We start from the raw sequence: 10,780 nt of genomic DNA on the forward strand, positions 1-10,780 counted from the left end.
GCTCCAGGGAGTGTGTGTGTGTTCTCCAGGGAGTGTGTGTGCTCCAGGGAGTGTGTGTGCTCCAGGGAGTGTGTGTGTGTTCTCCAGGGAGTGTGTGTGCTCCAGGGAGTGTGTGTGTGTGTGTGTTCTCCAGGGAGTGTGTGTGCTCCAGGGAGTGTGTGTTCTCCAGGGAGTGTGTGTGTGTGTGTGTGTGTTCTCCAGGGAGTGTGTGTTCTCCAGGGAGTGTGTGTTCTCCAGGGAGTGTGTGTGCTCCAGGGAGTGTGTGTTCTCCAGGGAGTGTGTGTGCACAGTTCTGCTGTAATCAAGCCAACGTGCCAGAGATTAGCTGTTCACAGACAGACAGGGACGGATGGACGGATGGACAGACGGACGGACGGACAGGGTGCAAAACAGTCTAGGCCATGCCTTCATCCTGGCGGAGACAATGGCGTGAAATTATCGTAAAAAGGAGCAAAAAAAATATTATTTATTATAATTATTATTATATATTTATTTGTTTATTGACTAAGACGAGATGTGACACTTTGTACTGTACTGTCTGTACCTAAGAAGCTGAAAAGTTACTTGATGGAAAACTATTTGGGTTGTAAATGTATTTGGATTGTAAAGTCGTCACATTGTGACACGCTGGTTGTACATCAGGTTGTACATCAGGATGTACATCTGCTATTGTTGAACATTTTTGAAAACTCTTTAAAGTGTGAGAACTACTACTACTACTACTACTTCTACTACTCAGGTCTTAATGGGTTAAGTCACGTAGAGTAAAAAAACGTCATGACCTGAGACGCTACTGTAACTCTAGACGGCTTGTTTACTGAACAGACTTGGTGGTATGAAAATATCCTCAATTATTTGTGAGTAATTGCTGGACCTTAAGTTATACTCATTAGTTCTAGCAGTAATTCCATTTAACTATATCAAGGTTTTACATATTCATATACGCCAATCGCAAACACACACAGTTCGCACTTTGTGATTGGTTTGTGGATCCTTATTTGACATATACATCATAGACTAGCAGCGAAGATCATTCACACAGTGGGCTACATCAGCTCTAATCATTTTACAGGGATATCCATCTATTTGTACTGTACTGTACTGTACTGTACTACCGTATATATATCTATAATATTTAAGTTGTCCGAAGGTCAGTAAACAATGTCAAAATTAATTCAAGCCTCATGGCTTCTTGCACACGAGGACTTCAAATTATAGTTTTGCACGCAGTTGGAGCAACTAAACGCACGGTTTAGATTAGAAGATGTAATGATTTTTACACACTGAACATTTGTCTGTAAACATATTTATATACATAGAACTTAAGTTTAGGAAAAGAGCCCTGTATTGCTGTACCCCAGCAAGTGTCCAGCCTAATTCACTGGACACAGTAGTCTGCATACTAATGTTTGGAGCTAACCTTCAGTCTATTAGTGCCTGCGCTGAATCCAGGACAGCTCCAGGGCAAAGAGAAGCTGTGTGATCTGTGTCGACCATGATAACAATACAGCAGCCATTGATGAAAAGCCTTGTGGGGATTTATTACAAGCAAGCAATAGGGAATACGGTGCCAGAGAGCCTGGATAGCCCACATTTGAATACAGGCCACAAATTATAAACAGTTTCAGTAAATGAAGTGACTGAATGTCTTTGTTCCATGGGCGTACATCTTCCCTTCGCTGCACACTCTAAACCACTACCGCGCTAGCACTGGGAAAGGAAGTTGTTGAAGCCTGGATTTCCTGCTTTGACTGTGGCCAAGAGTGCAAATGTTTATAGTGGTTTTAGAGACTGACTCATCTAATGATTCAAGGATTAGATGATGCTTTTCATAAATGTCTGATCATTTTAATGATCTCTTTGTCCACATAACAATTAGCGGATGAAAACAGTGAAAGATGGAGAGTACATGCTGCCTTAATGCAATAACCCACATCTTGACACGTAAATAAAGGTTGATAGTAACATTTCTGTGAATATTATTTTAGTTTCTTAACTGAGATTTCCTTGTGTTATGAATTATAAGCCTAGAATTGTAAAGCTGAATCAGGCATTGTCATTACTGTATGATTTAAAATGATCCAACAACCACTGACATATTCTGCTTTCTATAAATCTTAGCAGCAGCTGAATGACTTCAATCAATGTGGTCTTTAAAGCTGCTATAAGCAGGGGCCGCAAACGGCATTCAATGATGTTCCTAGAAGCTTTGTCATTGGTCGGAAAAAACACTGGTAGCAATGACTAACCAATCAGAAGGAAGACAGGCAAATCGACCAATGACAAAGCTTTTAGGAAAATCTTTGAATTCAGATTGCGGCTCCTAGACATTTCTGTAGACATTTTAAAGCTCAGCTCAAGACCCACTTCTACAACATTGCTTTTAATTGATCTTTTATTTTTTATTTTTGTTATTCATGTCCTCACTGTATTGCATTACTGCTTGTTCTTAATGTTGTTGGCTGTTGCCTTGCTTTTCTTTTATTCTCCATTTTTCTGTAAAGCACTTTGAGCTGCATTTCATGTCATGAAAGGTGCTATACAAATAAAGTTTTATTATTATTATTATTATTATTAGATGTGTCACAGAGACTATGTTTTTTTTTAGAGCATTCTACCCTTTGGTGGCTATCTGAATACAAAAAAAATAAAAGGTAATTCATATTATTGCTTATAGCAGCTTTAAAGGGAACAGATAAAAGTTGATAGAGTTCAAGCAAAAAAAATGATATACTCATACCAAGTCTATTGACTGTTATTATACATAGAAAAGTGGTATGGCACTTGTTAAGCTGGTTGACAAGGCCAAAGTGCACTCAGTAGCTGGCAGTCATTTTATGGCTGCAGCACTGAAGCAGATTTACTTAGATGACGTCAGTGGCTTTGAGCCAGCTTTTCCTTTTTGGTGGCATTCTACGCTGGCCTCACCGGGGCCTTAATGCTCAAACTGCGGAACAGCAGACCATACTCAAAAATTCCCTTTCTAGAGACTAGAGTTTACCTCAGGGCACGTGTACAGTACTGTACAGCCTGGGAGTCTGCAGGAGTCTCCTCCTTTGAGCATGACGCTTTGACCATGAAAGCCGCTGTTGTCGTTTTGTTCTGCCTGTGCCACTGCAAAATGTCTCATCTAATTAAAGAAATAATGACCCCGTGTGCACACCGAATGACTGGACAGAGATCTGTTATGAATATCTCAATTTTGTTCTGTACGATTACATCATGGAATACATTATGCATTAATATATTCCCACAGGGAATTTCACAGACACTTACCACACAGGAAATAGAATATATTCATGCAAGTATAATTGCACTTTAATCAGTCAAAGATTTTATTTCTAACATCTGTTTCACATCCATAACGAATGCAGCAAATCTGAACAATAAAATAATAATAGAGTATTTGAATTTGAACATGAATACATTCGCTAACTCTTAACAAGGATTCAGAAGGCAAACGTGCCACGCAAAACAAAATAAAATGCGGATGTCTTGATAAGGAATAAGACTGGATATAAAAAGTGAAACACTCTAGGGTAGGAAACAATAAACCTACGACGACAATATAAAGCCAAAGACCTAAAAGTCTATTTCTGGAGTCTGTTCATGTTGCAGTTTTTAGGTGGGTAAATTATATTAGTGCTAAACCGTTCACAGTTCACACCAAGTACTCTAGCTATTAGCTATAATGATATAACTCAAGTGGCTGGCAGAGTTCACACCACGACTATTAAAGGAGAACACCACACCAAAACACACTGGCCATGCATCTACCTTCATCCCTGTGCCATCATCCATAGTGCCCTTGATTTTTCTCATAGATGCCCCCTCCTCTACATCTCCCTCTGACTCCCCCCTCCCCTCCCACAGCTTGCATTTGCGCATGTTGTCCTCCTTCTAATGTGGGTATTTAGATAGCTCCAAACTTTATTTTTTTTTCACGTATCGTATTATTATAGTATACTGAGACTCACGCATGCGCAGTTTTCACTCTAGGCCAGCCGTTACATGTAATCCCAGACGTAGTCGATTCCAGACGAGATTCTCGCGAGACGCGCGAGACTTCAAGCTGGAGCGCTCCTTTCAACTGTGATCCACTATCTCTCCCAGTCTCCCTCTTGTTTGTTTACATGCAATCTGATGACTGATCGCGTCGCATCATTATAGTCCTTATCTTTCTGTATTATTAACAAACTAGACTAGTTTCATAATGGCCGAAGTTGAAGAAGATGTTGAGTATATGTCTGAAGATTTTGAATATGGCGAGGAGCCCTACTTATACGAGCCAGAGTATACCGACGAAGATATGCGTCTAATGGAGGAGGCACGGATGAACGAGGCAGCTGGTGGTTCTACTGTTCCCCTTCCAGGCGTACGGCAGAGAACCGAGGATTTATTTTGGTGTTCATGTGGAAACTGCGATTTAAAGCCATTGGAAGTGGAATGTAAATGCAGCAGAGAATGGGAAGAGTGGAGGTCGAAGCCTGTATAGTGATGATGAAAACACAGAGACAGTAGGTGTTTCTCGTCGTCGCTCATGCATCACAGACAATGCAGATCTACCTCTACCCCATCTACTCGACAGAGGAGTATTGGAATTATTTTTTCTGACCAAGAAAATAAACTGGGACAAACGACCAAAACCAGAAGGAGAAGACGGGCACCTATCCGTTGAGTAAGTATAGTCTACAACAACGTAGCCTACTATTATAATTACTAATACCTACAATGATTATACATAAGTGAATAACGGATCTAAATCTAATCATTCACCATTACATGACTTGTATTTATGAACGTTGACATTCTGGAAAATAAATAAATGCATGCAAGCAGGGAGGCTATTCACCCCCTCCCCCTGAATATTATACCTCAGATAGAGGCCTATATCTACCAAGCATACACATTGTTGTAAATTGTAATCCTATTGTAATCCTTTTCTAAAACTTTTCTCTTCGAACACAGGCAATGCAGACTAGCCTCCTATAGGATTGTGTTGGAGTTCGTCCTCCGTGGAGAAACGCTTGGGAAAGGCAACAGAATTGTTTTGCCATCATGTTTGGTTTCCAAAATAAGAAGCATCTACCCCTCACCATCCGGGCTGTATCGTGGATTCTTAGAGGAAGCAGGAGATATCAGTGTTGGTTTTTCCTAGAGATGAATAGCCTAATTTCTACAATGTTTCTCTCCCTTGTTCATTTCAATCCATTTTCAAAATGAAAGTAAATTACAATATAACGACTGGCTTTTATAATGTTGTCATTATAATTAATAAATGTCACTGTTATAAAAACCTATTTGTATTATTTATAATTTCCTTCCATGTGACTATAACAGTTGCCATAGAAATTCATGCTGTTGGCTCATTATTTATCTAATCTAAATGCCAGTGTTATTTCAAATATAATTCATTATATTGTATTTCTATTGATACTATATATATTAATATTTTAACATTGTACTATTGACAAACCTTTAAAATAATGTCAATCATACATACTATTTTGGGGTGCATTTTTTAAATGAGTCACAGAATGACACGCTTCAGCCAATATGCTCAATTCTTATTGGAAGTAACAACAATATAGTGTTACACAGATTCAATACAGGAAAATAAATGAAAAAAATATATATATATAATTTGTATGTAGATAAGTAACATAAGTCTGGAGTAGGTAGTTATAAATTGACGCAGCACCATTTTAGCAGTAGTAATTCCCACTAGTTTGGCATTTACATTTTTTATTCAAAGTGTTCAATGTGCAGTGTGAAGTCAATAGTATTTATCGGCACGGTGGCACATTCAGTAGTGCTGTTGCCTCACAGCTACAAGGTCCTGGGTCAGACCGTGACCCTTCTTTTTATGTAGCGAGGCAGTAGTTTCTTCTTCTTGTTGTTTTGGACGAAAATCATCTGCCTTGAAGTGATCGCTGCAAATAATGCGTCCTTGAGTCTGCTCATCTGAGCTATTGAGATCCATCTGTAGTGCTAGAAGCCAACGTCTCCTCAAAGTAGGTATCGCATGAAAACTTATCGCATGAAAACTTTTTCTCTTTAGAGTTGACCTAGTCTTTGCGGTTGAACAGCCTGGATATATACAACGAGGCATGTTGTTGCTCAAATAAATGAAACTAGACAACTAGTAGGAATGCTTGACACGCGTGCGAATGTAATTAAACAATGTAAACACAAGTGGTAGGCGGCGGCGTGGAAGAGCAGAGCACAGAGTTGAGTTGACAGGAGCTTGAAGTCTCGCGCGTCTCGCGAGAATCTCGTCTGGAATCGACTACGTCTGAGATTACATGTAACGGCTGGCCTAGAGTGAAAACTGCGCATGCGTGAGTCTCAGTATACTATAATAATACGATACGTGAAAAAAAAATAAAGTTTGGAGCTATCTAAATACCCACATTAGAAGGAGGACAACATGCGCAAATGCAAGCTGTGGGAGGGGAGGGGGGAGTCAGAGGGAGATGTAGAGGAGGGGGCATCTATGAGAAAAATCAAGGGCACTATGGATGATGGCGCAGGGATGAAGGTAGATGCATGGCCAGTGTGTTTTGGTGTGGTGTTCTCCTTTAACCCATTCTGACCGGGCACCCATTTTGGTGTTGGCATCATGTTATGCTTTAGCTATTGAAAAATAGCAGATCTACAAGCTCATATCGCGCCACCGAGTGGCGCGATACGAGCTTGTAGGTCTGCTATTTTTGAAAAATTCGAAGAACGACTGACATTTTCAGAATCTGATCTCAGGTCAGAATGGGTTAATCAGACCAGTGTGTGTCCCGTGGAAACCTCATATGAATCTGATCTCAGGTCAGAATGGGTTAACAAAGCCAATGAATGGTATAGTTATAGTGCTGGGTGTCAAGTCAAATGGTCAAATCTCCACTTCCCCACACAAAGACTGCACTCAGGAGGTTATCCAATGTGTAGAGGATTCCCTACTCTTTCAAAGACGACACATTATCGTTTTCTGTCACCTGTTGCAAGGAATTTAAAGAGGTTAAAAAAAGTCTACCTGTGAGTTTTATAAATATTTAGCACATGCACAAGTTGTAACAAGAGCTCGTGACTAAATTAACTACACTGGATCCATTGGAATACAGGTTATTGTTTTTCCATTTCCTGAACAGTAACGGTTTTGGACATACAGTACAATATTTGTATGTATGTAATTCTTCAAAAGTACAAGTACAAGTCTTTATCTACCCTTCTCTTTCCTCTCACACTCTAATCTGCATGCTATGTATAGAAAATGAACAGTATGCTATACTTAATGTCATGATAATATTATGATTGGCTGTAGGCTTGTACTGTACGTTGTCTTGTTAAGCAATAGATTGAACTCGTTTGACACAATCATTTGTTCATTTATCAGTCTGGGTCATTTTTATAAGCGGAGCATATTCTAACATAGAAATAGGGCCCTGATATTGCTGCTGGTGAATGTAATAATGACACCTTTTGTCCTAAGGGAAATATTTAACAGTAATTGCATAGAGCCATAGAGAATTTCACAAAAGAAACCAAAGAAACACCTGTTAGCACAGGGATCTCCTAAGTTGACAACTTAATTCATGTAATACTAGTCTGTCTGCTTATAATGTCAGCAGACATAGATCTGATCTGAAGCATACCAGCACAATATGGTGCTATATGGTCACAACAGCCCGTTGCTGACAAAAACGTAGCATAGATTGTGTACTACATGTGTGCAGCTGATAAGTATAGTTTGATCCGTGTGTAATAAAAATCAGAAGAACCCCCTTTACTTATATTTTCCTCTCTGTACACAGTCATGTGTATATAGCACATATCCCTGACGTGTTGTGAGCTTGTAGATCGTCTATTTTCGGTATGTGACAAAGCATCCGACTTAATGTGAACAGTTGAAGGAATGACAATGGGTCTCTCTCTCTCTCTCTTTTTGCTCCCAGAAGTAACACAACCCACTGAGTGGCTCAACGATGAATATTATTCTGTCCAGATTTATCAAACTAGACATTTTCTATATCCATACTCCGAGTATAAAAAGGGACAAAACATCTCACCAAAAAAAATGCATAATTATGCATTTCAATACTTAGTATTGTAAATAATCTTTAAGTATATATCTGAAATGAATCATGCTTTGACTATATATACAAAAGACCACAATACCCTACTGTATGTTTCAGATAGAAACACATCTAAATATGGTTGAATTTTTCATGTCGATATATTTTTAATTACATATTTCATAAGATTGAGACAAATGTGGCACTACTGTACACGCTTATCATGATCAAATGGGTAATAGTTGGGGGCTGAGTTATGAAAAACAACATCTTATCTTACTTTATAAAATGTACATAATAAAGAAACAATGTTACATTATAATCAGTGAATCTAATATAATGTACTGGTTATTTTTAGTATAGTTTATGTATTTTTCAGTGATTGCAACATAAAAAGACGGTGGTGCCATTACAGAGCTTGGTGATATTAAGAAAGATATTAAGAAAGATTAGGAAAAGTGCACGTAAATGTATAATCCCCGTAGCTGTAATAACATTATGTGATAAAGTTCAGAGGATCAAGCAAAGACATTATCTATTATATTAATGAAAATGATTTCTATTCCTTTTCTATATGTTCACTAGTTGCATAATCTGAGACAAAGCATCTATTGCTGGTATACTGGTATCTCATTTTGTTTCACTCCATCAAGCTGATTTCATTCACAATAACGTGATATGTGGATAAAGTGTGACTAGAGTCAATCAGTTTAATGTAAATACCTGTGTGAGAAGTTAATGAAAGGTGCTGTCTCGTTCTGATCAATCATATTCAATTTTGCCACTGTGAAATTCAAGACAATAATTAACTGCAGCTGGAAGCAGTGAGCTATAGAGAGCTACTCCACAACAGAGAGCTAGCTTAGTCTCTTTCCCAACAAGATGGAAAGAGTGGGAAACCCTATTGATATACTGTAGCAACCAACCTGTATTTAGTAGTGAGTTTAGAATTACCCAGCTGGAATCAAGTATTTACACATAATTTTATATCACTCAGCTGTGCCTGGATAGTGAGACTGAACACTGTGCACTATTTAAATTAAGTATTTGCTTGTTAGTCAAATGGCTTGAATCGTATTGAAAAGTGACAGATGGAAAATCCCTGAGATTATTAGACAGAGATCTGCTACAGCTCACTATAAAGGGGTCTAATTTGATGTGCTAAAGAAATTAATAAATTAATGAACTGCAACAGATTGCTATGAAATCCAGAAGCTACTTGACATAATATAGGCAACAATTAATTTGATTCAAACTTTGTCAAAGACGTGAGCAGCCAGCCACACACTACACATGCACACATAAAAAAGCAAATAATCGGTGTAAACTGTGAAAGTCTTTGTGACAGCGATGACTTCCTGCGTTCAGGATCCAGGATCCTTCAGTTTTAGCTGAGCAGGCAGATCCAGAGAAAAGGCGGATATGGGAAACATGAAAGGATCAAGCTCAGCTTAAGCAAAAATACTGTTAAAAAAAAAATAGGCGCGTCAATATCCTACTGGACAAGATGATAAGATCATCTTCAACTCTCCTCGATCGACGCTGACTGCCTGGATGGCTCTGACTCCAAGACAAGTATCCTACTTTCTAGTTGTTTTTAAACCACCCCATGGTGAGCACTCCAAATCCATGCTTTGTTTTGTTAAAACCGACTTTATTTTTGTTTAGCTGGCCAGACGTGTAAAAACAAACGCCACCCATTTCACTGTACCTAAAACAAACAATAATAAAAGGAGTTTGGGTTGATAACCTTTCTTGACTCAATCGATTTTGTAGCGAAAAACACAGAGGGAATTGGCATTCCAGTAGCAAATAACAACAACAAAAAAGCATTGTACTCACACAAAGTTCGATGACGATTTAAAAAAATGCACCGTCAAACGTGGTGGAGCAACAAGTCTTTCAACACAATGTTTTTGCAGGGCTCCGAAAATGCTCCAGTGAAATCTCCAACTCCCGGTTGATCCAACTATGGAGAAGAAAACACCACGGTTTTTATCCGTCATCTTGTCCAAAATTGCCATTCAGGATAATAGTTTACGTTTTAATATCTCCTAGAGTCCTAATGGGGGTTTTGTGAGCTCCTGGCACAGGACTTACTGCATTATAATAGGGCGGGCATGGACGGGCTTCTTCTAAAAAATGTAAAAAATGTCAAAGATTTTCCGTGCTATGTCAATGCAATAGGCTAAAACACTGAGTGGACAAAGTGCACCCTGTTGCAACAGCGACAAGAATCGCCCATCCATCTCACCACCACCGCGAGAAATACTTCAAATATGTCACATAGTGGGTTAAACTGTACACACAGCACACATTTGTATTTTTAATAATCACAATTCTCCAGTATTCCGAAAAGAAGAAACTAAGCCCCTTACTGGGAGAAGTCTGCTATCATTTTTGCATATCATTAACTAATAGAAACTTACCTCAAAAACACCTCCCGTTATTGATATTTATGAGAAAAAAAATCACCCCCTTTTGCTTTATTTCTGATATATTGTTATTATTATTAATAATAATAATAATATTATTATTTTGTAAACTGTGTAAAGTTATTCTATATAGTGTATTCTGGGCCAGCCAGGAAAGGTAGGTGTACGTGAATCGCTGAAGCACTGACAGAGATGCGAAGAATGCTCGGAATGAGGGAGCAGGAATGAAATGAACGCAGAGAGCGAGTTTGCATCGGGGCGGAGCGAAGGTGGCGTCAT

The 10,780-nt window shown here is 38.8% G+C and overlaps 1 protein-coding gene across 2 annotated transcripts in view; it reads right to left on the reverse strand.

Annotated features, from left to right (window-relative positions):
* tead1b (TEA domain family member 1b) overlaps positions 1 to 10,608 on the reverse strand; it is a 77,438-nt gene extending 66,830 nt beyond the window's left edge. Inside the window, exons 1-2 of one of the 2 annotated variants that reach the window (XM_080766071.1) lie at positions 10,496 to 10,608; positions 9,909 to 10,035 (exon numbers count right to left, since the gene is read on the reverse strand). The gene's annotated coding sequence lies outside the window, so the exon portion shown is untranslated. Of the gene's footprint in view, positions 1 to 9,908; positions 10,116 to 10,495 lie in introns of those variants that run through there. The other variant, XM_080766072.1, reaches the window with a different exon arrangement.
* Positions 10,609 to 10,780: the final 172 nt, after the last annotated feature.

Source organism: Protomyctophum bolini (assembly GCF_963924005.1).
Source record: "Protomyctophum bolini genome assembly, chromosome: 1".
In the NCBI taxonomy this organism is placed as follows: Eukaryota; Metazoa; Chordata; class Actinopteri; order Myctophiformes; family Myctophidae; genus Protomyctophum; species Protomyctophum bolini.